The sequence below is a fragment of the Schistocerca gregaria genome, chromosome 3 (genome assembly GCF_023897955.1).
Source record: "Schistocerca gregaria isolate iqSchGreg1 chromosome 3, iqSchGreg1.2, whole genome shotgun sequence".
Lineage (NCBI taxonomy): Eukaryota > Metazoa > Arthropoda > Insecta > Orthoptera > Acrididae > Schistocerca > Schistocerca gregaria.
Window position 1 is genome coordinate 439567271 of NC_064922.1, and position 25132 is coordinate 439592402.

The following is a 25132-nucleotide window of genomic DNA, read 5'->3' on the forward strand; positions in this document are numbered from 1 at the left end:
CAAAACAAAAGGACAGTCATTAATTATCTCTACTTGTCTACCTTCTTACAAAATTTGAACAGTTTCGCACAGTTAAGAAATTCACAAGAAAAGAGTGTTTTACACACAAAATACGAGTGAATCTAGATTTTAAAAAACGAACTATCGCTTTTGACTGAAGAATGCATTTTTTGCTTATTTGATTCATCTTTTAAGTGTTTCAAGTTTCAGTCATGGTCACGACAATGTTCTGTGTAACTGCGAGTGCGCTATGTCGAAGCTAAGTGAAGTCGAACGTGGGCAAATTATTGATGCTTGTATGGTGGATGCTTCCATCACCACAGGAGCTGAAGTGTTTGCTGTTTCAAGAGCCCCCTATCGAATATAAATACCACACGCAGATAACATGCGGCTGTGGAAGGCGCTGATAGCAGAGGGCATGGGTCACATCTCAGTGGTGCCAGTTGGGTCTGTCAGTAGATTGGGTTTCACAAGGCATGGCGTGCACCTCAAGGGGAGGCTGGCAATGCTCACAGATGACAGTGTAGTGGGTGGCGGTGGTGGTGGGATCACTCATGGATAAATTCCTGTAGTAGTTGGCGTTAGAGCTGCACCTTTTTTAGACTGGAGTCAGCTTATAGGTATACCTGCTTAAACGAAGTCCCTCTAAGGGCTCACGTTCAGAGGATGTCATGTTTCCAAGTAGAGAAGGAATTAGCATATGTCATCAAAATATAAGAGGTATTAGAGGTAAAGTTACTGAACAGCTTAAAGATGTTGACTCTGAAATTATTGGTATATGAGAGCACCACTTAAATAATTTGACATTTCCTTTACTGGGATACAGATCAGCTGGTTGTTTTTCATGAATTTCCTTGCGGGTTGGGGAAGTGGCTACTTACGTAAAAAACAGTATTCCATTTGAATCCATAGACGTATCATGCCACTGCACTGAAGAGATATTTGAATGTTGTCAGGGGCAGTTGAATTTAGTGAAACTTAACTTATAATTGTTGTTGTTTATAGGTCCTCTGACTCTTACTTCAGAGCATTCCTGCTCTAGCTATAGAGGGTTCTTGATTCAGCTAGTAGGAAGTACCAGAAATTAGTTATATGTGGTGACTTCAATATAAATTTTGTATATTATGGTGCAAGAAAAAGGATGTTGGTAGCTCTCATAATTCATATGATCTGATGCAGACAGTGTTTTTCTCCAGCTACGGTGCAGGAGAACAGTAGCACAGCCACAGACAATATTTTTATTCATTACTAGGTGGGTACTCTGATAGTAAAAAGGTGAATGGCCTTTCCGGCCATGATGCACAAATTTTAACACGAAGGAGGCTTTAATACTCAAACAAATGTCACATTTAATTACAAACTATGGAGGAAAGTTAATCCAACAGCAATAGAGAGTTTTTTAAACCTTGTCAAAGAACAAGAGTGGCAGGACGTTTACAGTGCCGATAACATAGATGATAAATATAATTCTTTCATTAACACATTTCTAATGCTCTTTGTGAGTTGCTTTTCATTAGAACGTTCTAAACGTCGTACTAGCAGTAATTGGCAGCTCGGGGGCTGACTACTGGGATAAGGATATTATGTAGAACAAAGCAGGAACTATACCAAAATGTTACAAGTAGTCACAAGTAAGCTTCAGTAGCCCATTACAAACGGTATTGTAAGGTGCTTAAAATGTTATGAGGAAGACAAAGAGTATGGGGTATGCAAAAAAGAATAGCTAATTCACAGGATAAAATTAAAACCATATGGTCAGTTATGAAGGAAGTGTCTGTTCAGCACCACAATGTCGATGATAGAAAGTCAGTTCGCAGTAAAAATATTTCTGTTACTGATAAATCAGATATATGTGCAGTATTTAACAGTCGTTTTCTGAGCATTGGTGGTGAATTAAATAAAAAATTTAGTTTCTACAGGGAATCATATAACTTTCTTGGCAAATGCCTTTCTGAGATTGATGTGTGAAATACTTCTCTGTGATACAGACAAAAGGGAGATTGAGTCAATAATTGAATCAATGAACACTAAAGACTCTCATGGTTATGATGGAGTGCGTAGGAGAATATTAAAGTACTGTGCTGCACATGTTAACCCTGTATTTAGCCATATTTGTAATATTTTCTACAGGAATGGTCAGTTTCCTTAGCGATTAAAGTACTCAGTAGTAAAGCCGCTTTATAAAAAGGGAGAAAGGGATAATGTAGATAATTTTCTATTTCTATGTCAGCAGTTTTTGCTAAAGTTACTGAAAAGGCTGTGTGAGTAAGGATGGTTGATAATTTTATGTCACACGACTTGCTCTCAAATGTACAGTTCAGCTTTAGAAGTCGTTTGACAACTGAAAATGCTATATTCTCTTTTCCTTGTGAGGTACTGGGTGGGTTAGATAAAAGGTTTCGAACGCTAAGCATATTTTTTTATTTAACTAAGGCGTTTGATTGTGTTAACCACAAAATTATTAGTACAGAAGTTGGACCATTATAGAATACGGGGAGTAGCTCACAACAGACAGAAAAAGGTCATTATTCATTGGCTGTGCTGTGGGGTCTGCGTGGGGTACAGTCAAGGGGGGCGGGGGTGCCTCAGGGATCAGTGTTGGGGCCACTCCTATTCCTTATTTATGTAAATGATAGACCTTCTAGTATTGTGGGTAACTCTAAAATATTTCTGTTTGCTGATGACAGTAGCTTGGAAGTAAAGGATGTTGTGTGCAAACATTGGCTCGGCTTCAAACAGTGCAGTTCATGGCCTATGTTCATGGCTTGTAGAAAATAGACTAACGCTAAATCACAGTAAGACTTAGTTTTTGCAGTTTCTAACACACAATTCAACAAAACCTGACGTTTTAACTTCACAGAATGGGCGTATGATTAGTGAAACTGAACGGTTCAAATTTCTAGGTGTTCAGATAGATAGTAAGCTGTCGTGGAAAGCCCACCTTCAGGATCTTCAAAGACTTAATGTTGCATTTTTTACTCTTCTAACGGTATCTGAAGTGAGTGATCATTCGGCACGAAAATTAGTCTACTTTGCTTATTTTCATTCTCTTGTGTCGTATTGTATTATATTTTGGGGTAATTATTCCCATTCTAAAAGCTTTTTTTTACTCAGAAACGCGTTGTTAGGGCAATAAGTGGTGTATATTTGCCAACCTCTCCTCTTGTCGATCCCCGTTCACTAGCCTGGGTATTTTGACATTGGCCACTCAATATATATATATATATATATATATATATATATATATATATATATATATTCCTAACTGACATTTCTCGTTAACAATATTAGCTTATTCCCAAGAATAAGTAGCTTTTACTCAGTTAATACTCGGCAGAAATCAATCCGGCATTTGGATCGGATTTCCTTAACTCCTGTGCAGAAAGGTGTGCAGTATACTGCTGCATCCATTTTCAATAAGCTACCACTCGAATTCAAAAATCTTAGCAGCAATCAACGCGCTTTAAAAATTGAAACTGAAGAGTTTCCTCATGGATCACTCCTTCTATTCTAGTGAGGAGTTCCTTGTAAAATTGAGCTGATTCTCGTTGTATTGTTGATTGCGTTTACTTAAACTTATGGACTGACTTTTTGTATTCATAAACATTTATTTTTATCTGTTGTTCCTTTTATGTTGTAATTTCATGTAGTGACATGTTCCATGACGAACGTTAGCGGCTGCAGGCAAACATTCTTTGGCGGCAAAGAAATGTCAGTAAGGAACAGAACAGTTAAATCAATGATCTTTTGTACACACTCACAGTTTTGGTGTAAGTGGAGCGACCCCAAGGGAAGAATCGTCACTGGCCTCTTCCTCGGGACTGGTACTGGCGCCGACTGCATTACCAGCTCTTAAATCTGTTCTTCCAGCAGTCCATGAATCCACATCTCCTCAGATACCTTCGTCGTATTGCTGACAACTCGAAACCAATCCTGAGGGGTAACACTTGCATTTGCTTCTTTCGTCAGCATTTCAACATAACTGAGCGCAAATTTCTTGTTGTTTTTGCCACACTACGTTTCATCCTGCGTCCATACGTTCTAAATAGGATTTAAATGTGCGTAACATGGGGGGGGGGGGGGGGGGGGGAGCCTGATAACATTATGTCCCTTATTGGCAGCCAGTTCGTCGATCTTGTAGCGAGTAGGTTTTGGCTTGTAAAGTCCTACAAGTTCCATAAACTCTGCCTTGTTCATGGAACATTTCTTTGCACACAGAGCAAAATATCTGCTTTCCTCCACTGCATCGTCGGAGCTTTATCTATCACAACGGCGTGATATGGAACATTGTCCATTACTGTTGTAGTATCTGGAGGGATATTCTGCAGCAGAACATCAGAAAACCACTTCATGAAAACTTTGGCATTCATTTCCTCATGATAGTCGCCTTGCTTCCTGGAACGGAACAGCAGTAAACAGTTTGGAATGAAACCACTTGCATAGCCGGCTTGGAGGACGATTATCCTACCACCCTTGTCTATCGACGCTTTCGTCGTTCCTTGTGCTGTGCGACCCGACCATCCCTTCGTTTCCTCACTGCACGCAAATATCTGCCTCTCCAAACCACTATGTTGCTTCTCTCCACGATAAATGCCCGAGACGAAAAATTTCGTGCCGGAAACCAAGCTCGTGTAAACCAAATGGTTCAAATGACTCTGAGCACTATGGGACTTAACATCTGAGGTCATCATTCCCCTAGAACTTAGAACTACATAAACCTAAGTAACCTAAGGACATCACAAACATCGATGCCCGAGGCAGGATTTGAACCTGCGACCGTAGCAGTCTCGCGGTTCCAAACTGAAGCATCTGGAACCGCTCGCCCACCGCGGCCGGCTCGTGTAAACTGTTTCGAAGTGACACTGAACAGCTCTGCTTCTTTGAGGCTGGAAAGAAGTTTATTTAAGGTAGGATATTCCTTGCGCTGATAATAAGCGTACACATTTCTCCGAATTGCATCCTGCTAGAATGAGTCTATCTTCTTTACCCATCCGTCATAACATCATTTCTTGCTTGGGGTTTCTAATAAAGAATGACCTGCTGTTGCTTCTTCACTCACGTCTTCCTTTCTTTCCAGCCGGCCGCGTTGGCCGAGCGGTTCCGGGCGCTTCAGTCCGGAACCGCGCGACTGCTACGGTCGCAGATTCGAATCCTGCATGGATGTGTGTAATGTCTTTAGGTTAGTTAGGTTTAAGTAGTTATAAGTTCTAGGGGACCGATGACGTCAGATGTTAAGTCCCATTGTGCTCAGAGCTATTTGATCCATTTGACCCTTTCTTTCTTCTCCTTGCCAACTCTCAGCACTGTTGATCGATGAAAGTTAAATTCAGCAACTGTTCTGTACACCACTCTTGTAACATCTAAAATCGGACCGCCGTTATTGCACTCGAGTTCAGACTAACTGCACACAAGGCACACAAATTCGCGACCTTGGCCACGGATCAGAATTCCCTTTCCAAAGCTTTCTTTCTTCGCAGCCGGTGAAAGCGTTCTTGGATGACCTCTTTTACTGTGAATCTCGCGTTCGGTCATGCTGCACTGTTTTATCCACACAAAGCCAACACAAAAACTTCCGTTCACAGCACTGCAGAACACTTCAAGGACAAAAACTAACACTTCACAAAGAGAATTTACAAACGCAGAAGCAACTGAAGCGTGACACCACGTGGTACTGTTTACCTCCGGCTTGGCAACAGGGGCGCTTTACCAACCGAACCACTGGCAGCGTGGTAGGGAAAGCCGTTTTACTATTGGTATTAGCTGGGCAACGGCGTCCAGTTCGCTCCGGCGAGCCAAACGTAAAAAGTCGCAACTAATTTTAAACGCACTATACTCAGCCCATACAACCTCTTATCGGAACGAATGCGACAGCATGTGATATCAATATGTCCCAAAACACTGATATCAATATGTCCCAAAACACCACACATAATAACAGGATTTTTCCAGGACTCATACCTCGGGTTCTGTTGGTGACAGAAAGTAATTGTGAAGAGTCTTGGAGAGCTCTAGAGCTAGGGACTGTTACTGTACCCAACGGAAGTATCGTCTTACTGTAACTACTCTACAGTACAGGATCAAAGTTTGAGTATTACATAATTCCTCCATCTTGGGAAAATGGTTCTTTCTGCATTAGATGTTACCTACGGTGGCCTTTAGGGGATTTATGGAGGTGCAATTTATTTCATAGGCGGTTCCCGAGAAAAACCGGAAAAAAGTTTTTCGCCATTTTTTCGCCATCATCAGCGGATATCTGTATATCTAGCGATAGTAAACGGTTCAAATCTAAACAATATATTCTCTAGGCATTTGTCGAGAACAGGGGTTCCCCCCTCATCGAGCATGATTGGTACCTTGTTATATCACAATATCATGTACCTAAAGAAGCCAAATTATGAGTCTTTTTATGCGTTTTCTATTTTTGGTACTTAGAAAAACCATTGACATATTCGTTATTGAACAAATATTCAGCTTAAAACTTTCAATTTATCCATCATTGTTTTTGTTAAAGTTTTTGTTATTGCTCAAAATCTTTGCCTTCAAATCTGGATGTTTAATATAACAAACCCCTTAAAAAAATAAAAATTGAGTATGAACTGAAAATTACAGGAAAAAATTAAAACTGAGTGCATTGGTCTTTCAAGTGTACTACACTTGAGATTGCATGGAGTAGACGTCTATGAAAAATGAGAAGATACTAATTTCATATAAAGTAATATTTATTTGGAAAAATACAGTACAACAGAGTACTCCAACTGTATACAGTTAGTTTTAATTTTCTGTTCTTAATGAGATGAATTCAGTCTGACCTTTGAGTCATTTCTGTAGGCCTTTCTTGTTTTAACGAACCACTTTTTAACCAACGGTCCATTTTTAACTACGCGAACTGTAGCTTCCGCGAAAAACAACGCTTTACAAACTCTAGTGTTTTAATGCAGAATATTGAATATGTAAACAACACGGTCTCTGAAAGCATTGGAAATAAATTAACATTGGCCGATTGTCGTCTGAAATGCGAGTTTCTGTGTAAAGTGACTGTCAGTTGTCAGCTGTAAAGATGCAGCGCGCGCAGTCTAACGGCATACAGCAGAACTATTTGCCTCTATCTAATTCTAGTTTTGCACTAGAGTGTGCTAGTGTCAGTTGGCTCTAGGAAGACGCTAGACACATAAGTTAGCGTCCGCTAAAGCTCTGCTCATGCAGGAAGTGGCCAAAACAAAAAATCTATTGATACGAAATATATTTAATATATTTTTTATTCTCGTAGCATCTTGCGGACCCCTCTGGCATAGCTCGCGGACCCCTGGGTGTCCGCGGACAACCTGTTGGGAACCACTGGTCAAGAAGTACCGTCTTCCCGTTTTCAAAAATCTTTGCCTGTTATCAGGAAATACTCCCAAAAGTTACCTCTCAACATTTCTTTTGGGTACAAAACCGAGCCGCGGATTACAAAATGGCTACGCACGGATTCCAAAATGGCTAAGCACAGCAAATGGCTAAGATCTCGATCTCCAACAACTTTGAAAGTTTTCTTGATATCTCTATCAGTTTCAGAGATACAGAAGGTCAGAACTACCCTTCTTGTACACCTAAAATACGCTCGTTAAGTTTCTGTGTGTGGTGAAAGCATAGTTTATAATGTAAAGTAATACGGATAAATGTACTTAAAATGTCTGCGTTGTCATCGGAAGTGTTGTAGTACTGGAGCACAAGCAAAATGTTTGTGCACTGAAAATATTGTCTAAAGTATAAAATTAATTTTGTTTTATTTCAGTTTCACGTAGGGAAACTACTAAAATTTTCCTAGCCCATAAAGTTCCTTTCATATCTGTGACATGTCCTACTGTAGCAGGGAAAGAAGGGAACTAGCGGAAAAGTGCTCCTATCGGTACACAAAAGAGGCGAATAAAACTTACTCGTGCTTAAACGCCACTGACGGAAAAGTAGGGCACCAGCTGCTTCATTCTACCTTCCCCACTACCTTTAAAAACATCCGCAAAAAAATTTAGCACGGGGAAATATTCGCGACTTTTAATTCTGAGAAAAAAGAAGGCAGTGGCAGTGGGAAAAAGACGAAAAGATAATAAGTACTGGAAGATAATAGACAGTGGTTGAGGCATAGAAATAGCGATGGAGACAATGGCAGTTTGAAAGAAAGAGAGGGACACAATGGCAATGGATCATACTTTACAGTGACAAAACAGTGTTAGGATAAGAGTTTAGAACACAGTGCCAGTGAGAAAAGGGACAGCAGCAGTGGGAAGGAATGAATGAGATCGTAGAGTTAGAGAGAACAAGAGGGAGGCAATGATAACATGAGGAGACACTAGTAGTAGAACAAAACGAAGGAAACAGTTTCTGTGAAACAGGAGACAACGACAGAGAGATACAAAGAGATAATGACAATGAGTTGAGATGATTGAGTGAGAATGGGCAGGTGGGAGTGGATGGTTATGAACTACTTACAGTGATGGATTGGCTAGCAGGCGTGAGCGAATTACAGTTAGGGGAGCTTGTGTGAGTGGGAGGCGAGTTTCATAGTAGGAATAGTGCGAATATATTTACCAGCCAAAATTTTGGGAAATTTACCAAAAGATGCTGAGGAAGATAGAATGAGCCAGCTGGTACCCCACTTTTCAATCAGAGTCTTTTAAACAGGAGCATATTCGTCTTTTGCGTGCTCCGATAGAAGCATTTCGCCGCTGGTTTTGTGCTTTCAGTGACAGCGTCACTGCAGAACATACAATAGGAGGAAGGTACAGGCCAACGGGGCTTTAATCTAATTCTACATCTACGTAGATACACCGCACGTCATTGTACGATGCGTGGCGGAGGATACCACGTACCAATACTAGCCATTCCTTCCCCTGTTCCACTCGCAAACAGAGTGAGGGAAAAAGACTATCTATATGCCTCCTTATGAGCCTAATTTCTCCAATCTTATCTTCTCCGTCCTTATGCGCAATGAATGTTGGTGGCAGTAGAATTGCTTGGCTGTCAGCTTCAAATGCCGGTTCTTTATAATTTTCTCCGTAGTGTTTCTCGAAAAGTACATAGTCTTCCCTCCAGAGATTCCCATTTGAGTTCCCGAAGCATCTCCGTAACACATACGTGTTTTTCGAACTTACTGGTAACAAATATAGCAGCTCCCCTCCGAATTTCTTCGACGTCTTCCTTCAATCCGACCTAGCACAGATCCCAAACACTCACAAGTGAACCACGCTTTCCTAAAATTCTCCCACTAAACCGTAGCCGGCCATTCACCTTCCCTACCACAGTTCTCACATGCTCTTTCCATTTAATATCGTTTTGCAACGTTATACCCAGAAACCGGGTGATCAAAAAGTCAGTATAAATTTGAAAACTTAAGAAACCACGGAATAGTGTAGATAGATAGGTAAAAATGACACACATTCTTGGAATAACATGGGGTTTTATTAGAACCACCCCATATTGCTAGTCGCGTGAAAGATCTCTTGCGCGCGTCGTATGGTGATTATCGTGTGCTCAGCCGCCACTTTCGTCACGCTTGGCCTCCCAGGTCCCCAGACCTCAGTCCGTGCGATTATTGGCTTTGGGGTTACCTGAAGTCGCAAGTGTATCGTGATCGAGCGACATCTCTAGGGATGCTGAAAGACAACATCTGACGCCAATGCCTCACTATAACTCCGGACATGCTTTACATTTCTGTTCACAACATTATTCCTCGACTACGCTGTTGTTGAGGAATAATGGTGAACATATTGAGCATTTCCTTTAAAGAACACCATCTTTTCTTCGTCCTACTTTGTTATGCTAATTATCGCTATTCTGATAAGATGGAGATCCATCTGTCGGACATTTATTGAACTTTTGTATTTTTTGGTTCTAATAAAACCCCATGTTATTCCAAGCATGTGTGTCAATTTGTATCTCTCTGTCTACATTATTCCGTGATTTATTCAGTTTTCAAATGTATACTGACTTTTTGATCATCCTGGATTTAAATGATTTGACTGTGTCAAGCAAGACACTAGCTATACTGTATCCGAACATTACTGGTTTTATCTTCCTACCTATCCGCATTAACTTATATTTTTATACATTTATGGATTGCTGGCTGCCATTCATCACACCAACTAAAAACTCTGGCTAAGTGATTTTATATTTTCCTACAGTCACTCCATTTCGACAGCTTACCGTATACCAGAGCATTCATACCATAATATCGCTAGACAGTAAAGCCGTTAATTTAGCAGACAAATAAGTCTTGTTGGATTACCGAAGATGTATGAAGACCTATAAGTCGGTGACACTGTACTCTACATCACCTATACCACTTTCTACCAAACTGCGGCTAAACAGAGAAACTTTTATATCAATTTAATACCGCGAGAAGATTTTGCATCCATAGCATTGAGCAGAGATGGCATAAAAAGCAGATTAGCACCAGCACCAGCAAAGAGGGAATTCCTGGCCAAGAGAAGTCTACTGTCATCAAGCATAAGCCTTAATTTTAAGAAGAAGTTTCTGATGAAATGTTTTTTCCAGCTCATCATTCTTTGGAAGTAAACTATGGACTATGTGATAACCGGAAAAAGTGAGAATCGAAGCGACTAAGATGTGGTGCTACAGGAGAACTTTGAAAATTGGGTGGACTGATAAGGTAAGGAATGAAGAGATCCTCAATAGAATCGGAAGGTAAGGAATGAGGAGATCCTCAATAGAATCGGAGAGGAAGGGGATATTTGGAAAACACTATCAAGAAGAAGGCATACTATTATAGGACACGTGTTGAGACATTGGGGAGCAGTAGAAGGTAAACACTGATTGGAACATATCTGACAAATAACTGAGGATGTTGGGTATATATGCTACTCTGAGATGAAGCGGCTGGCACAAAAAGGAATTCGTGGTGGTTCACATCAAACTAGCCTGAAGACTGATAAACCAGCTTTACTCATAGTACCTCATCCACTTACCTATCTCACGATTCATAACAATGCCAACAACTGTTACATCACTCACTGGTGTTGTTCTTGCCATCCTATCGTCCGCCCAGAAACTGTTGCTCTCTCTTTCACTTCACTGATCCCTACAGATTCTAATTTCAGTTGACATTCTGCATTTACCCCAGCATTCTACTCCCCTGTCTGTTGCAAGTTAGCCTTATAATTCCAGTCCCTGAGAGCCCCCTTCCAAGCTTAGAGAGCCATTATTCCGATCGTTGAGTGCAATCCATTCCAGTCTAATGCTCCAATCATTGTCGGTAGTGTCGAGAACTGAGTATTGGTTCTTCGTGTGGCAATCAGTCCTAAAACCTGCCCACTCAAGGAAGTGGAACATAAATATTAGAATTTACGGTCCCATCAACATTAAGAAAATTAGAGACAGTGTACTGTGCCATTACTGAAACATATGTGGAATGGAAGCGGAAGAAGTTTTAATTTTTTTTCACAAAACGCATTTTCTGGTTTCTCGGTACTCTGCTTTGTGTCACTAGATTTGATTCAGGTGCCAAACAATTTAGGAAGGCTTTCAGACATGCATCAGCAGATGGCGCAGTGTCTTTGTACTCAGCTGTGCTTCCCTCTTGAGATCTAAACTTTAAAACAAATGAGAAGTTTTTCTTTGCTACAATGCTACAAGTTAAAAACCTAAAGCTGTATTTCGGTATTTTTAACACCGCAGGTAAAACGTAGAGACTCAGTAATAATGTCACTTGGAACTAAAACTTTCTTCATGCTATGTGTGACTGTGTAAAAAAATACAAATATTTTTTGTAGTGAAGGAAACAGAAACCAGCGATTGTTAACCGTGCTATTTACTTACACAGTTAGTGCCCTTACCGGTTACGAACCGGAGAATTCATCTTCAGACGGGTGTTCACATTTATACTAAATCTGTTTTTGTTTACATAAGTTGTTGAAAAAAGGAGTCAACAACTAAAACAGCAACAACAACAAATGTTACATAAACATGAACAATTTTTTGGAGATGAACCTTTCGGTTCGAAACTTGTAACGGCGCTATTTGTGTAAGTAAATAGTACTATAACTGTTGCTGGTTGGTGTTTCCTTCAAAGCAAAAGTCGACTTGTCAAAACATTCTTCTAGACTCTTGAAACCAGTTAGTTTCCTGCTTTCCTGGTACGATACTTTTTTTTCTTTTTATATCTCACCAACCTGTCGCTTCTGGTCAATGTTTTCCTTATATTCCTTTCCTCTCCGTTTCTGCGGAGAACGTCCTCAGTCTTAACATTTGTAGTTCACCTAATTTTCAATATTCTTCTGTAGCACCACATCTCAAATGCTTTGATTCTCTTCTGTTTCGATGTTCCCACAGCCCATGTTTCGCTACCAACCAATGCGGCGCTATAAATGTACATTATATGTTTGATACTGGTAGAGTTCTCTTTGCCAGGAATGCGCTTTTTGCCAGTGCTAGGCTGCTTTTTTCGTTCTCCTTGCTATTTTTTCCGTCCATCATGGGCAATTTTGCTGCCAAGGTAGAAGAATTCCTTAACATCGTCTACTTTATGATTGCCAATTCTAATGTGATGCCACTAATCATTACTTTTGTCTTTCTTAGATTTACGCTCAATCCATATTCTGCATTAATTAGACTGTTCGTTCTTGCTATTCTTCTTCACTTCCAATGAGGAAAGTAGTTTCATCAGCGAATCGTACCGCTGATACACATTTACCTTGATTTTTAATCCCGCTCCTGAGCCATTATTTTATTCCCGTTATTGCTTCTTCGATATATAAATTGAACTGCAGGAGTGAAAGACTTACATCCCTGTCTTACACACGATTTAATCCAAGCACTTCATTCGTGGTTTCATAGTTCTCTCTCGGTTCTTGTTGCATATCGTCCGTCTTTACCCATAGATTACCCTTATATTTCCCCCAATTTCGAACATTTTCCTCCATTTCGCAACTTCGAACGCTTTTTCCAGGACCTCCGCATTTAACAGTGGAATTCCCATCGTGTTACCGTCCTTGCTTTTAATTTCACCAAAAGCTCTTTTGACTTTTCTATACGCAGTGTCATTCCTTCCGACAATCTTTTCTTTTTCGATTTCTTCACATTTTCCATGTCGCCATTTCTCCTTAGTTTCCTTGCACTTATTTTTTATTTCATCCCTAAGTGACCTGTTTCTGTATTCCTGAATTTTCCTGAACATTTCTTGTACTCCCTTCATTGGTCGATCACCTGAAGTATTTCTTTTGTTACCTATGGTTTTTCCGCAGCTACTTTCCTTGTTTCTATGTTTTTCTGTCCAGCTTCTGCTATGATTGGCAGTTTTGGAGATATCGATTCCTCTTCAACTGAACTGCCTATTAAGATATTCACTATTGCAGTAGCTATAGTCTGAAAGAAATTCAAGAGTGTCTCTTCACTCCTTAATACTTCCGTATCCCTCTTCTATGCGCATCGATTGATGAAGGGCACCGTTCTTCAAAAGCGACGACAATTCATTGAACAGAAATTGGTGATACACAGCTACTGTTAATCTGTTTGGTAAAGTATATGACTCTATAGTCAATCCTGTCCATATACTGATACTGAATGGATACTCATGCCGCACCTCTGAAACTCATCGAGAATCTGCAGGTGCCCACACGTGCATAGTGTGGTAATTTGCCATGCCGTCTTGTTAGTCCTGCCTCATCTCTATACATAAAAGGCAATGTCCTGACTGACTGACTGACTCATCACCGACCAGGACGAACCACTAAGGATAAGAATTTGAAATTTTGAGAAGGTGTGGATCTGATACTGCTCGCGTCGTCTAAGAACGGATTGTTCTAAATTCCAACCCTAAGGGGGCGCAATAGAGAATGAAGAGCTTTTTAAAAAATGTCGCTATTAAAGTAATTCTGAAGCTAGACCAACAAAAATTGGTGTTTGGCTTCTCGCTCAGAAATTAAGAAATACGTGTTTCAGCATTTTTAGAAATTACACCCTATAATGGTGAAACAGTGGTTGAAAGCTCGTTTTGAAAGTACAGCATTATTAAGGAACTATTGAAGTATTTTTGGTAACAAATAAAGAAATACATGTTACAGTGTTTTAGGAAACCGAATCCCTAAGTGCGTGAAATAAGGGATGATATTTTTTATGAGAATATTTTATGATGAAAGCTTTTCTGTAGCTAAATCTATGAAAATTTTAAATTCAGCTTCTCAGTTACAAATAATGAAATACATATTTAACTGTGTTTGGAAACTCAACGCCTTAGGGCTAATAGAGTCAGACTGATTCATTCACTCATCATCGGCCAGACGAAACCGCTAAGAATAGAAACTTGTAGTTTCGAGAAGGCGTAAATCTTAAGCTGTATGCATCGTTTAAGAAGGGACTGTCCGAAATTCCACTCTTAAGTGGGTGAAATAGAGGATGATAGGGTTTTTGAAAGTATATGCCTACTAAGGGAATTTTGAAAGTAGAACTACGTAAACTGGTATTTGGTTTCATAGCCGGAAAAAATGTATGTTTCAGTATTTTTGGAAATTCAAGCACTAAGGCGATAAAATAGTGGGTTAAAGATTTTTTTGAAAATAAACAATTACTAAAGGACTTCTAAAGGATTTTTAAGGCAACATACATGACAACTGGTATTTGACTTCTCGGTTAGAAATAAAAAAAATATCGGTTTCAGTGTTTCTGGAAATTCAATCCCTAAAGAAGTGCAATAGAGGAAGAAAATATTTTAGGTAGTATTTCGTTATATTAAAAAAATTTTAAGTTAGGTTTACGAAAATCCGTTGTTTCACTTCTCGGTTAGACATAAAGAAATATGTGTTAGGGGATGAAAGTTACTATGGAAGTATCTCCACAAGAACGCAAAAGGCATGATTAACAAAAACTTTGGACTTGAGCTACCAGAATCGCTTATCGGTTAGCAGTACATCCGGATAATACTATGCTTATTTGGCTTTAATTAGCGTGAAAGCTTAGAAGTTGTTGCAATTTGTGAACAATATAAAAATTCGATTAAATAAAAAAAAATCTCTGCAGGTCGTACAGTCTAAGCGAGCGAAACAGCGGGCGCTAAACTGTTCTGCAAATAAAATGCAAACTGCGAACTGCGGATCTTCAATGGCCCGTATCTCAACAGAGTTTGGTTTCCGGACACACAGATATCGCAAAATTTCTTCTAATTTTGACCAATACCACCTCCTGTAGATACAACCCAGTAGATAAAAGTTGTATAGGATAATACCATCTTTTGTGACTGCAATTAAAGTATTATTAAGAACAAATACGTTCCGCTTTATTTTAAAGTATCTTCTGTGGTCACTGGTACGGTATGGCTTTCCTTACTATTTTATTTCACACGAGCAGCCTGATGATTTAACTTACAACTATAAACAGTATTACATTATATACATTACTCTCTTGTTTTGTTTCTCGCAACATTATTCACGCTCTTCTATCCATACGTGGTAGCTTCTGCACGCCCGTGTTAGTGAAAGTGCTGTTTGTTAAAATCTACCACATACGTCTAGAAGAACACGAAGAATGGCGTAATAAACAAAAAAGCCATAAGTGTTAGTTAAAGTTCTGTGTGCTACCACATATGTGTAGAGAAACGTGAAGAATGACTTAAGAAACAAAAACAGTGAGTAGCAACAATAATTTAATACAGTTTGCGTCAGTAAGTTAAAGCAAGAGAACTGTACATGATCCAAGCATACAAAATCATAAGAAAAGCCATATCGTTACAGTGACCAACAGAAGCGACTTTTAATAACTCGGAATACGTTTGGTCTCAATAAGACTTTTATTACAGTCGCAAAAGATAGTATTAATCTATATAAAGTCTATAATTGCGACTGCAGAAAAAAAGAGGCCGCAAAAGAAATCAGACAAGCTGCTTCGCAATGCTTAATCTTAATATGAAAACTAGATTTGTGATAGTAATGGAAATTTTATGAGTCACGGACACTATAATTTCAGCTAAACTTACACACATACTCCACAAGCTACTGTACAGTGTGAATGTTGAGGATCCATTGCACCACAGCTATTCAGTTCCCTTTTTTCTTTTCTTTTTTTTAAATTCTTTATTTCCAGAAAGAATGTTATTTATACATCTAGCCCACTGCCTTATGTGATTAGTGGGCCAAATAGTGATACAGAGATATTAGTTGCAGCTAATTCTAAGTCATATTTTAGTAACTAGTTAGTAGGTAAGCTATTAGGAGAAAGCAATGGGCAAAAGTTAATGTGTTAATCTACTACAAGCATGTAACCTTAAAATAGACTAGTTACTAAGTCCTACAGCGTTACCAATGTGTCAGCTGAATTAGTATAAACCTACTACACAGCCTTGCTCATTGAGCCAACCCCAATGAGCGTGCCCCTGACACTGGGCAGGCCAAGGTGTTGATCGCTGCAGGTTTCTAAGGATAATGTCTAAAACTGAGTCCTACAACTAACTTATCCTAAGGTCAAGTCTGGTGCGTTTTCCAATTCAGTAAGGCTGCACCCCACTCCCCCAAAATCCTGTGGCGCAGCGGATTCAGACTGAGGAAGTCGGCCTTTCCGCGCCCAGGCGGTTTGGGAGTAGGGTATCGAACTCTATTTGTGTTTAGGTTTGTCTCCTATTTGTGCTAATATAGTTCTCTCAAGTAGTCCTTTAAGACTTTCTGAGATACCGCGTTAGCCAGTTTATTGATGGTATGAAAAGTGTCGCGTTGTCTGATCACTCTATATGTGTCGTTATGCGGTAGTTGGTCACGTAATACTGTGGCCACATCATTGAAACGGGAGCACTCGTAGACTACATGGTCAGGAGTACTCTCTGGAACACCAAGGTCACACGCAGGTGTCGCCTTTTTCCCGAATCGACATAGGTATGTCGAGTACGGTCCATGTCCAGTGAGAAGGTTAGTCCCCGTGTTGGATCGAAATATGACATTCCCAGCCTTTCCCTGACATCTGGTAGGAGCTCAAAGGTTCGACGCCCTGTTTCTTCACTTTCCCACGAATGTTGCCATAGCAGATCCCCTTTTTGCCTGATCTCTACTTTATTTTCAGTCCTGCTGCCTAAAATTTCCTCAGTTTTCTCCAAATTCCCCTTATTTGCCCAGTACCAAGTGGCCTGCTCCCGAATTTTGATATCCAAGGGGCAGAGCCCCATTATAACTAACAGGGCTCCTCCCGGTGTAGTCCTGTATGCCCCCACTGATCACAAAATCATGTTTCTCTACACTCTCCTCACTGTCATGGCGGGCACCACCCTCGTGAGCCTGTGTGCTCAGACTCCCGAGCCGTAACCCACTATAGATGTGAGTATGCTATTGTGATAAAGTTTGATGAGATGTTGTGGGAGATCGTTTGTGTCCAATGGAGATGAGGTTGTTGAGTACTTGTAGGGCTCTTTGAGTTACGGTTTGGATGTGTCTACCGAAGGACCACCTTTCATCAATGATGATACCGAGGTAGCGAGTCTCACGTCGCCGGAGAACTGGTGAACCGTCTATCCTGACAGTTGGATTGCGAACTAATTGTCCCTTCAGAAGAAGGTATGTGGACTTGGCCAGTGAAATTTTCATCTTCGTGTTACGGCACCAAAGTTGTAGTATTTCTATTGCTCTTTCAATCTTGGGCTCTATGTCTTCTCGGCTACGGTCGCCGACCAGTAGGAGGAGGTCATCTGCGTAGGCTATCACCTCCAGCACTTCATCACTTTGCTGTAGTTTGTCTAGTAAGGGTTCCATGTGGATGTCCCAAAACAGTGGACCCAGTACGGAGCCCTGGGGACATCCTTTAGTGATAGTTTTTCTTACTCTTGTGCTAGTGGATGATAGCCAGACCTCCCGATCTTCGCAATAGCTCCTCAGACACCCATATAGCGGCCCTGGACACTCCTTCTCCCGAGAGGCCACCACAGGTTGTCGAAGGCGACATTTATGTCCACCATGATGCCAACAACGTACTTGTACGGGGTAGAGCCGCAGACCTCGGCCGCCAGGGCGATTGCATCAGATGCCTATCGCACAGACCTAAAGCCGAACTGCCTGCCGCTCATCCCGCACAGCACTCGGCGCGCAGCCAGTCTGTCAGCCAGTAGTCTCTCCAGAACCTTCCCAAGCAGATCAAGCAGGCAGATAGGTCGGTAAGATTTTGTTTCTGCTGGGTCTTTGTCAGCTCCTTTCTTGATAATTACAACATTTGCCCTCTTCCAGATTCGAGGGAACTTTTTCTGCCTAAGTCATTCATTGTACAGATGAGTTAGAGGGTCGACTATCTGGGGGGCCAGGAACTGCACCACCTCCGCCACAATGCCGTCTGGCCCAGGAGCTTTCCCTCTCTTCAGGGAGTTTATTTGGGCAGCTACCTCTTCTTCAGAGCATGTGTAAACTGCCGTATCATTTTCATATACGTTGTTGTTGTTCTCACGCAGCTGCCATTGTTCGTCTGTCTCTTCATCCGCAGTGTCGTCACGCAGTAGGGACTGGAGAAGGACCTCAGCAGTTTCCTGCCAAGACTCTGTCATCCCGTCCCCATTCCTGACGGTTGAGAGCTCCATCGGAGAGCGGATTTTTTCCCGGACAAGCTTGTAGGGAACTCCCCATGGGTCTAATGCTAGTTGGTTCAGAACAAAGTGTCCCCAACTTTTTGTTCTAACTTCACGTAGTTGTTTTTGGAAGTTATCTTTGGCTTCCCGGTAAAGCTGCAGCCATCTTTGTCTTTCTAGCCAGACGACACTGCGCTGGTAGTGCCTCCTGAACCTTCTGACCGACCGGCGCATCTCCTCTAGTTCAGCTGAGCATGGTGACGGAGAGGCCGCCATGGCCCTCCTCCTAGTAGGTACGGCGGCTTTGACCGCTCGAGTTATTACTGTCACCAGTTCCTCGGCTCTATTGTCTACGTCAAGGTCCATGTGTCCGTCACCTTCTGATAATGAAGGAATGTCGCATTCCCTAGCAAGTCTTTCCCAGTCAGCTCTTTTGTAATTGTATTGTACTTCCCACCCCATGGCCCAGCGGCTCTCTTCGTCTCCAATGCTGAAGGTGATGAGATTGTGATCACTTGTGGTGGCATTCTCCACTACTTTCCACTGCTGGATGAGGTGCGCAGCATTAGGCGTAGCCAGGGTCACATCAATGTTTGTGCCTTGGCCACCTCCCGCCGCATTGGTCGGAGGGTTGCCTGGCTTGTTAGCCACCACCAACTGCAAGGCCATGATGGCCTCTTCTGCCTTCTCTCCATTAGGGTCCCTGGTGCCGCTGTACCATAGGGGGGATTTGGCATTTTATCGGCTGTTACAATTGCTTTCTGCCCCCGCAACACCGTGATAGCTGTGGTGAGGTGTGCCAAGTGTCTCTCGAAGTCATCACCATATTGGAAATACATGTTGATAAAGATAATAGCTCCTGATGGAGACTGCAGCTCCACGACGTTGCAGTGGCTAGTTGTAAACTGTGTTAGGACTGTGGTCCTTATAAGTTTGTTGGTAATTATTATTACCGATCTTGGGTATTCCCCTCTGCTGACTACTTGCCAGGTCGCAGCTGTGAAAGCTATCTTCCCATTTAGGGAGTACGGCTCTTGCAGACAGACCACATCTAGTCTCCTCTCCTCCACTTCCTTACGTAACTCCTGCATCACAAGTCGGCTGTTGTGAGTGTTAGGTTGGCCAATGGTGATTTCCGTCATGTAGTTATCTATGGGAAGTATGTATGGATTCTGTCATCAGGCGATGTCTTATTCCAGTCAAATGTGATGCGTCCATTTGCCAGAACTGCTTGTTGGTAAATTTCGTGCAGGTCGAATTTTTCACCACGTCTTTCGAAAACTTTCTTTAGTAGGTCTCGCAGGGCTCCGAAGTCGGTGGGGAGATTCACTGACTTGAATTCTGTCCACAGCCTCCATTACCGAGAAGGTGACTCTCTTACCATATTCATGTCCCACCCGAACCACGTATCTCAAGGCAGTGGTCAGGGTAGTCGGCTGCTCTAGTCTCGCCAGTTGCATAGTGAATTCGAGGTTAGGATAGACTCTGACTGGGTCGACTGGTGGCAGTCTCACGACAGGATCTGTTGTTGCAGCTGGTTCACTTGAGCTAGTTATTTTGTTTTCTTGAACTGGTTCTTTTGTAGTTCTACTTTCCTCTGTTGAGACTGCCACAGTCTCTGGTACAGAATGTCATTGCCGTAGGTCTTTAGTCGACCTTGTTTCCCTACTTGGGGAGGAGGGGAGCATGACTGCAAGAGGCCTAGTTTGAGTACCTCTCTCCGTTGTGGTAGAGTCAGTTTGAGTGCCTGTGTCAGTGGTTTCAGTTGTGGCGCCCGTGAGCGACCTCAAGAATAACTTGAAGGCACTCGCCCTCATGGCATCCCTCCTCCTTTTACTCGGGGATTTTCTTTTGGGCATCCTGTTGGCTTTAGCTTAATCAGCCATAGTCTATCCTTGAAATAAGTCTTTGTTCCAGAAGTCTGTTGGTGAGGCAGTTACGTCCAGTGGTACCACAGGGTTTTTTACCCCGTCTCTTACAAGGGATGCAGACTGCAGCAGCCCTACAGTCCTTCCTGACATGACCATCCTCGCCACATTTCGAGCAGTTCCCTTTCCTGTTCAACTTGCAAATGGAACAATGGGTAAACAATTGTGCTTATGCTTCTGTACGAGCCCTGATTTCTTTTATCTAGCCTTCGCGGTCCTTAGGCGAATTTTATATTGCTGGCACTGGGATCGTTCTGCAGTCTGTCGAGAATACCGATTTTCCAAACTTCCTTAATAGCACTTCGCGAAAAGAATTTTTCTCTCGACGCATTCCAATCTGTATTCACGGAAGATTTCTGTAGCACGCGCATGCTGATCAAACCCACCGGTAACAAATTAGTACCCCGCCTCTGAACTGCTTCGGTGTTTTCCTTTAATCCGACCGATTTGTGATCCCAAACGCTTGAGCGGTACTCAAGAACGGATAGCACAAGAGTTCTGTGAACGGCCTCCTATATGGGAGAGCTACACTTTTCTAGGATTCTGCCAATAGACCACAGTCGACTGTTCGCTTTCCCTACAGCCGACCTTACGTGCTTATTCCTTTTCATTTCGCTTTAAGACATTACTCCTAGCTACTTAATGGAAGAGACTGTGTCATTCGGCACACCACCAATAGTGTTCGCTCATTATAGCACTGTTTTTCCTACTCATCTGCATAACAATCATTTTTCCATATTTAGAACGGGGTACCTAAATGGCACCAAATAGAAATTCTGTCTACGTCATCCTGTATTCTCCTACAGCCATTCAACGGTGACATTTACCCATAGAGTAAAGCGTCATCAGCGAACATTCGCAGACTGCTTTTCACACACTCCACCATTTCGTTTATGCGTATAGATAACAAGAACAGAACTCTCACACTTCTCTGTGGTACTCCTCACTATACCTTCGCCTCAGATGACCATTCGCCGGCCGGCCGCAGTGGCCGAGCAGTCAATCTGGAATCGCGCGACCGCTATGGTCGCAGTTTCGAATCCTGCCTCGAGCATGGATGTGTGTGATGTCCTCAGGTTAGTTAGGTTTAAGTAGTTCTATGTTCTAGGGGACTGATGACCTCAGCAGTTAAATCCCTTAGTGCTCAGAGCCATTTGAACCATTCACCGTTCAGGACAAGATACTAGGTAGGCTCTTACTTAAAACGTCTTGTAGTCACTGACATACGTAAATACTTGCTCCGTATGCTGGGAGCTTCGTTAACAATCTGCATCGTGACAGTGCGTCAGATGCTTTCCAGAAATCTAGCTTATGGCAATTGACTACTGCCCTTCACGTATGAATCGCAAGATATCGCCCGAGAAAAGAGCAAGATGAGTCATGCACGAGTAATGTTTTCTAAATCCGGGTCGTTTTGTATACAGTGGCTTTTCGCTCTCCCGGAAATTTTTATGTTGAAGTTAAAATATGGTAAAGAATTCTGCAGCGAGCATACAACAAGAATGTTAGTAATTTTTCTGGTTAATTCTGTTACGTGGCTAATCTTCTTCAAGGCGGAACACTTTTTTAAATGTTCAGTTACATTTTGTTTTTCTTTTTTTTTTTTTAAAAAAAAAAGACCGTATATCACATCTTCAAAATTAGTTGCAAGCCTGATAAAAAGTTTGACACGATTAGTCCTCTGTTGAAAAAAAAACTCAGAGGTCACTCGTAAACATTACGTACATCTATGTACAACAAGAGTCGATGTACTGCTAAATAAAATGGCAGACATCAACGGCCTTGCAAAGAAGGGGCAGTATAAACATGTCATCACCGGCGTCGCGTTGTTACCCGTCGAACATTCGGTACTAATGCTCATTTGCTAAAACTGTTAAGTGGTAGTATTTAATTATGTTCGATCTCGGCGTGAGACGGACGGTCTTTTCAACAAATTTACTGACCGTGATGCATTAATTACAATACAGTACTAGCTGGCATTATAATCAGGCGCTCAATTGCGCCAATTGTATCCTAAATCGATTCCGCCAAACCGTGTCCGTTTACACGATTACTCAAATCCATTTTACTGGCGTGCACGGCTCGACCCGTCGGCCGACGCTGCTCCAAACCCTGATGCCGCGACCTCTGAACCGAACGGACGCAAATTCTCTGCCATTCCGTAGCTCAAAAACACGTCATACTCACTCAACAACTGCTTTCATTTTACGACCACAGTAGCTACAACCACCTCTGAGAAACATAATTTCGCTCAAATTTAAGTGTTCTCTCTCTCTTTCAGTACTTACGTAATTAAGATGAATTTTGTAAGAGCGCCAACGCGTGTTGACATTTACTGTTCTTCTGTAATAGCTTTGACGTTTCGATTATATATATATATATATATATATATATATATATATATATATATATATATATATATATATATATATGACGCCTAACAACGGAGAATATTTTATTTTGACTAAAGTTCAGTCTTGATCAGCTGAGGAGAGCTCCGCCTACCATCCTAAGGAAGCCATAATTATGTATAGTTATGTATGGTTATGTAAAAATAACCGAAACCGGTTACCTATGTCATTGAGACATAAATGGTGTGATCAAGACTGAACTTTAGTCAAAATATAATAATCTGTTGATCACTGTATTCCAAAAATGTTTACCAAAATTGTACAGAATATTTTAACTATAATTAAATTATGTTTGACTTGATCACTAATATTTTAGTACATGATGCTGTCGACAACCACGGATACTACTAATGGTGCACACTGTGTTATTTTCAAGGCAGAACTGCAGTAAGTAAGCGCTGTGCAAGGAAGTTTAAGACTTCGGTATGCAGACCAAATCCGGAAAGATAACACACACACTCACTCACTCACTCACACACACACACACACACACACACACACACACACACACACACACACACACACACTAGCGCCACCACACAACCAAAGATGATCGACATCAGAAGTTACGCATAGTGAAAATAAGTAACTAACGGATGAGGTAGTATTAATTTTGTGCTTCTGTTATCTTTTGCCAAGGGAGACAGCTGTATTTCACGTAGAATTTAAGCGAAACCATCACCCTCTATTTATTATGTTACTTGCTGATTTAATTTCATCTGTTTCCTTAACAACACTGGTCCTGTCGAAATATCGGCTGTTGTCGACGACGTTACCCGGCTGCATTCCAGTGAGTTACCTGAACACTGTATTCGAGGGGAAAATTACAGATTTCACATGAAATAGGTAGATCCATCTCGTCAGTGTTGTAGGTATAGCTCATAAGTGCAAACTCACACTTAGAGTTTGTACCGGCAGTATTGACGAGCTATTGATATCTCCATCGCTGTTGACGATGGAGTCACGCTTCCATAGTGTGTTTTATTGTGTGAAGTGGTACAAGCTTTAAGAGACCGCACTTTGCTGACGTTGATTATTCACACAACATTTATCTGCACTAGACTGTCTGACAAAAGTGAGGCGAAGAGGATGAGGAAACCTAATTTAATTTCACGGGTGAGGATGGTATGTGATGTTATTGTAGTGATTAAAAACTCGAGTCGAACGTTACCAGTATGACGTTACACGCTCTTTGGCTTGAATACTTGCACTGATTCGTTAGATAAAAGTGTTATAAAGTTGTTGTGTTGCTCTCCTGAGTCAAGCAAGCTCACAATTGTTGTAACTGATCCTTGATGTCTTGAGTACTGGGAATGGATTAGAGTTGCCGTCAGCGCTGCCTTGTATTGTGGGAAAAAGGTCTGCGGATCTAGCTGACGACGGGGATATCTCAAAATCACGCAGGCAGTTCATGGAGGCACGAGCCACATGTGAACGAGCATTCTCCTGTTGCAAAATGACACCACGATACTGTTGCTCGACAGGTAACACTTGGAGGCACAATATTTTCGCAACCTACCGTCCTACGGTCAGTGTTCGCTCAATCACGACCAGCCATGATCTGAAGTTATACGCGATGGCTCCCCACACCATAACCCCAGGAGTAACACGGCTGAGCCTCTCCAGAACATTGTAAGAACTGAAACTCTCTCAAGGTCGCTGCCACGCTTGCTGACTATGGTTATCTGGTGTAGTATCGAAGAGCAATTCATAGCTGAATACAGCGCCACGCCATTCATCAGTAGTCCATGCTTCTCGGTCACAGTACCGCTCCAGACGCAGTCGTTTCTGTTGTGGTATTGACGGCAGAATCGACACTGCAAGGTAATTTCCTAGTTGGGTTGCTGGTAGTCTCAAACTAATGATACAGAATGACACAGAACATTATAGCGACTCGATTAGTTGTGTAAGTGAGTAGCCTTTATTTGTGTGTGTGTGTGTGTGTGTGTGTGTGTGTGTGTGTGTGTGTGTGTTATCGTAAATACACTACTGGCCATTATAATTGCTACACCAAGAAGAAACGCAGATGATAAACGGGTATTCATTGGACAAATATATTATACTAGAACTGACATGTGATTACATTTTCACGCAATTTGGGTGCATAGATCCTGAGAAATCAGTACGCAGAACAACCACTTCTGGCCGCAATAACGGCCTTGATACGCTTGGGCATTGAGTCAAACAGAGCTTGGATGATGTGTACAGGTACAGCTGCCAATGCAGCTTCAACACGATACCACAGTTCATCAAGAGTAGTGACTGGCGTATTGTGACGA